The sequence below is a fragment of the Vulpes vulpes genome, chromosome X (genome assembly GCF_048418805.1).
Source record: "Vulpes vulpes isolate BD-2025 chromosome X, VulVul3, whole genome shotgun sequence".
In the NCBI taxonomy this organism is placed as follows: domain Eukaryota; kingdom Metazoa; phylum Chordata; class Mammalia; order Carnivora; family Canidae; genus Vulpes; species Vulpes vulpes.
The window spans coordinates 26,111,301-26,117,300 of NC_132796.1; positions in this window are offsets into that span (position 1 = coordinate 26,111,301).

The following is a 6,000-nucleotide window of genomic DNA, read 5'->3' on the forward strand; positions in this document are numbered from 1 at the left end:
TTGATTTACATTCTGGAGACACCTTAATCTGAGTAACTACTTGGAATGTTTTTTTTATGATTGCAGATGACTTATCAGCATGTGAATTCTAGAGGCGCCTGGCTGGCTCAGTCCGTAGAGCATGTGACTCTCAATCTCACGGTTGTGAGTTCAAGCTCCATGTTGGGCATGGAGCCTATTTAAAAACAAAGCATTACTTTTATATGGAATCTAAACTTTCGACCACTTTTATTGGCAATGTTTTATCAGATGAAACATTTGCCTTCCTGGTTTTATACAGTGCGGTGCAAGTTGTACTTTAAGCAATGAGGTTGACAAAACAATTTTTCCTTAATATTTCCATCACATTGAAATTGTACATATGCTAAAAGTTACTATATTAATTATTTGCTAAGGATACCAAGTTGCAATGGAAAACACTTTGCAAGCTTTATGTTTTGTGTGAGTTGCTCTTTCATAAATTAGACTGTTCCTTTGCTTGGAAGGTGAAACCTGAGCTACCTTCTTTGCCACCAATTCACCCAACATTTCCAAGCAAATATCTTTGTTGTGTCTTTCTCTGATGCCTTGGCAACTGTATATGGATTTGGAGCCTTAGCAAACTGAAGGGCTACATTATGAGAAGCCTACACAGATGGGGCACTGGGGTGGCTCATTTGGTTAAGCATCTGCCTTCGGCTCAGGTCATGATCTCAGGGTCCTGGGATCGAGCCCCATGTTGTGCTCCCTGTTCGGTGGGGAGTCTGCTTCTCCCTCTGCCCCCGTCCCTGCTGGTGCTCTCTCTTTCTCTCTCTCTCAAATAAATAAATAAAATCTTTTTTTTTTTTAAAAAAGAAGGCTGCACAGCACTAGTGTTTATGTGTGAAAAATTGCGCATCTGCTTCCGTTGACTTTTTATTTCAATACTCGTTCATTCTTATGTTTGACCTGTAAATGCTTCTCACATTTTGATATTTTGATTGCTCTGTTTAGCTAGAAAAACTCTACAACTGGGATCCCTGGGTGGCGCAGCGGTTTGGCGCCTGCCTTTGGCCCAGGGCGCGATCCTGGAGACCCGGGATCGAATCCCACATCGGGCTCCCGGTGCATGGAGCCTGCTTCTCCCTCTGCCTGTGTCTCTGCCTCTCTCTCTCTCTCTCTGTGACTATCATAAATAAATAAAATTAAAAAAAAAAAAGAAAAACTCTACAACTAATACATTCTGTTTGAAGCACTTTTATCATCAGTTATGGCTACAAACCTGAACTTACCACTTGAAGGAACATACTTGTGAATAAAACTAGTACAAACTCCTCTTGGCCTTCCTTTTTCAGGACTCAATTTTGATTAGCATCAACTGGTTTACTACTCCTGCTGCCATCAGAAATGGTTTATCTTCTTGACAAAAATGTCCCAGTGAAGCTTATTTTGTCAAATGTGATCCAGCATCAAAATTTACTTCCTTAATTTAGTTAATAATGTGGATCCTTAAAAGTTAAAACATTGTAAGACCGAAAAATTATTAAAAAATAAATTCCGAAGTTGTCTCTGATCTTCTAGACTTTAGAGTTACGGTGACAGAGAGTAATCCTAAAATATGACATATTGTAATGTGGTCTTATGGAGCTTGACTTGTCTGCGGCTGGCACCACATGTACTCACCGGGCAAGGGTGACAACAGCCAAGCTGGTCCGTGCCCTGTTCCATGACACCAGTCCACCGATAGACGCTTTCTTACACGTGGCAGCAACGTCAAACTGTTAAAAGGTTTCCAAAGGTCCCTTCTCAAGTTTACTTATCTCAATCATAATGGTTCATGGAGCAGCACTGGTCTGTGGACCACTCTTTAAACTACAAGATTTGGAGTCCAGAGAGATTTGATTTCAAAACCAAAAGTATATTACTTACTAGCTATGTGACCCTAGGCCAATTTTTGCAACCTCCTTTGCAACTTTTTCTTCTTTAAAATGGTGATAATAGGGGCGCCTGGGTGGATTGGTCGGTTAAGCATCTGTCTTTGGGCTCTGGTCATAATCCTAGGGTCCTGGGATGGAGCCCTGCTTTGTGTTGGGGAGCCTGCTTCTCCCTCTCCCTCTGCCCCTCCCCCTGCTCCTGCTCTCTCTCAAATAAATAAATAAAATCTTAAAAAAATAAAATGGAGATGATAGCGTCAATCTCAAAGGGTTGTTGTGAAGATGAGGAAGGAACATGTTCATGAAGTCACTTAGTAAACACATATCTAAGGAACCCCTACTATGTGCCAGAAACTGAGGATCTTGGGTTACATCAATGAACAAGGCAACGATGGAACTGAGTACGGTAATAACAGCAAAACAAGTAAATTGTAAAGTTTGTAAAAGGTGATAAGTGTAATGGAAAAAAGCACACAGTAGACTATGGTAAGGGGACTTGAGCACTGGGGCAAGGGGTGGGAGGTAGGTTGCAGTTTGAATAGTGTGATCAGGAAAGAAATTCAATTCATTTTTTTAAATCTTTTTTTTTTAATTTATTTATGATAGTCACAGAGAGAGAGAGAGGCAGAGACACAGGCAGAGGGAGAAGCAGACCCCATGCACCGGGAGCCCGATGTGGGATTCGATCCCGGGTCTCCAGGATCGCGCCCTGGGCCAAAGGCAGGCGCCAAACCGCTGCGCCACCCAGGGATCCCAAGAAATTCAATTCAATAATGCACAGAGCTTAGGTAGTACTTAGCAAATGATAGCTTTTATAATGAGTTTATATCTGTTTCTTTTTAAAGATTTTATTTATTTATTCATGAGAGACACACAGAGAGAGGCAGAGACATAGGCTCCCCACAGGGAGCCTGATGCAGGATTTGATCCCAGGGATCACGCCCTGAGCCAAAGAGACGCTCAACCACTGAGCCACCCAGGTGCCCCAAGTTCATGAATGTCTTGCATTGCCCTTCAGAAAGCAAAGATGCCTCTATTTTGGGGTGATGGCTACGGATGAGCGTGTGCACACAGCAGCGCCTGCACATATACACACATATGCACATGCCATGGAAATTTGGTGTGGATTTAACCATCTCCTTCTAGAGTACATTTCTATTTGCAGTCATGATCATTTGGGGGCTCAGATAAGTGGGAGTTAGCTTGGTTTGGGAGTAGAACAGGATTAAATGAGAAGCTCACAAAATTCTTGGCCAATTAATATAGAGGGAGTGTCAAAAGGCCAAGACCAGCTTCTGATTCCATCCTAACTGTACGTCTAACTTGATTGTTTCTCCTTATTTTGTTGATGTGCTACTGTCCCTTTTGATCCTGTAAGATGCATTACATTTGGCCAAAGCCACGGGAGAAAGTATATTAGAGAAGTGAGAACGGTTGTCAGCTAACCTTTACAGTTTGATGTTTCTTGAAGATTTAACAGACCGTTGCTACCTCTTCAGGAATAACCCACTTCTACAAGATTGTACACACATCATTATAAAACTTTCATTAAGGGGTGCCTGGGTGGCTCAGCAGCTCAGGGCATGGTCCCGGGGTCCTGGGATCGAGTCCTGAATTGGGCTCCCTGCGGGGAGCCTGCTTCTCCGTCTGCCTGTGTCTCTGCCACTCTGTGTCTCTCATGAATAAATAAATAAAATCTTTAAAAAAGAAAGAACTCCTAAGTGGCAGAGGAAGTTCCAGGGCTTCCCCAACTTCATGGATCTGAGCCATTGCAGCAGACCAGCAGGAAACCCAAAGGAACCGAAATTTATAAGAATCTTCACAGAAGTGGCTGCCAGCCCAAGAAGGTCCCCTAGGGCTTGGCATGTCCTCTGTTACCTACGGTAACCCTGTACCCTATAAACAAGTCCCAGCAATGCAGCCCAGCAGACTTCAATGGGCTTGTATATAATGGCCCCCACAGTCAGGCAAATTCTAGGCAAAAGCAGTGTGACTGGACCCCCGATGCAGGAACCACTCTGGTTCTACCACCCAGGCACCTATTCTAGCTCGTGCTGCGTAACAAGTCACTCCAAAATGTGGTGGCTTAATATGATAAACACTTATTAATCTCCCTGATTCTGTGGGTCAGCTGAGGGGTTCTGTTCTGTGCTACCTGGTAGTTGGTGGGGTGGTTGGTCCCGGGGACTACAGCTGAGATGGCTTGTCTGCTCCACAAAGTCCAGTGGGCTTGTTGGGCTTCTTCACATGGTGGGCTCAGGGTTGCAAAGAGCACCAAGAGAGGGCAAACTCCAAAGGGAGGTTGGGGGCTCTAGAGGATTCCCTTTGTGTCATATTTGCTACTGTCTTGAGGCCAAGTCCAGATTTAAGGGGTGGGAAAGTAGACTCCACCTCTTGCTGGGGGAAGCAGCAAAATTACCTTTCAGAGGGAGTACATACAGAGATGAGAGGGATCTGTGGCCTTTTTTGCAATCAACCACACTATCTCTGGTGGAAGAAATACTCTCTAGGAGCGCTTTGTCCAAAGTCCTGTGAGTGTGAACTTCCTTTCTCACCCCGTCAACAATACGGGGCTTCTCTTCCTTGTTTCCCAAGATCATTTGCTTTGCCTCTTCAGTGACTGGGTCCTACAGAGACATCACAATATTCCAAGGTGAGAAATTTCTAATAAAAATAGCTAGTGTTCCATATTATCTCCTGATTTACGTATTACATCCACACACTAGTTATTTTTATACTCAGGGTCATTCGTGCGTACACCAAGTAAAATTTTTAAAAATGTATTGTTTTTCTATTAGAGATATTTTATGGGACACTCTTACTCAGAGAACCTGGTTGTGGGCAGTGGCTTTTTGCCCAATAGCGAGGCTACAAATTATATTTAGCAAATCAACATACTGTAAGACAGTAGCAGACTACATTAGAAATATAATGCTTGGGTGGTTGTTTATTGCTCATATTGTGTATTTTTCACATATCAACGTGTGGATATGTCAGGATTGCATTTACACTTGAGTTGCCTAAAATAAGAAAGCCATAACCAGGAAACTCAACAATATATTTTTCTGTGTGTGCTCCATTTTCTCTCTGGCCAAGTCCTCCAGGGTTCCAATAACATACAACCTAACATGCGTTCTGGGGTATGGGAGCGAGTTGGTGTCAAAGAGGGTGCAATTTTTTTTTTATAATGTGGCAAGTTTCTAAGAATAATTAGGTTTTCATTGGTACTGGTGACATTCTATATATTTAAATTTGGAAAGATCTGACCTTGGCATTCTTCCTTTCTGTATATGTCTAGAATTAATGAAATAGCTCAGTCACACGCAGCCCATCTATTCCAGTCATAAAAAGAAAAGAGAAAAACCACCAGGGATCTGTTCCAAATGCTAATCTCCTCTTAGAAGTAGCTCTCTAGGTAGTATGTGAATTCACCCTTCTATCAAAAGCATCCATGAGGGGTCCCTGGGTGGCTCAGTCAGACTCTTGATTTTGGCTCAGGTCATGATCTCAGGGTCATGAGATCAAGCCTCACATTGGGCCCCATTCTGTGCTTGGAGCCTGCTCAAGATTCTCCTTCTGCAGCCCCTGCTCTTTCTCTTTCTCTCTCTCTCTAAAAAACAAAGCCAAAGACCATCAAAAGCATTCAGAAGATGTACTAGCTGCCTCTACAGGTCATTTGTGTACCTCATTTGTGTGTGCGTGGAAGTATCTGTGCATCTGCATAAGAGAATATTGTTTTCCTTCGAATGTCAAGTTACAGGAAGTCCCAGCCTCTTTGGCTACAGGAAGGTCCAGCCTCTTTGGAAACGCATCCTTTTTTGAATGTAAATACGTTATTAATGATCTAATACAAGAGTCACCAAACTCTTCCTCTAAAGGGCCAGACAACAAATGTTTTAGGTTTTGCAGGCCATACGGTCTCTCACCACTACTCAGCTGTGCCGTTGTAGCATGAAAGAAGCCTTGGACAATCTGTAAGCACATGGAGACTGTGTTCCAATAACACTTTATTTATGGACATCGACTTCTGAATTTCATATGATGTTCACACGTCATGAAATATTATGCTTTAAAAAAATGTTCTGCAGCCATCTGCAAATGTCAAAAC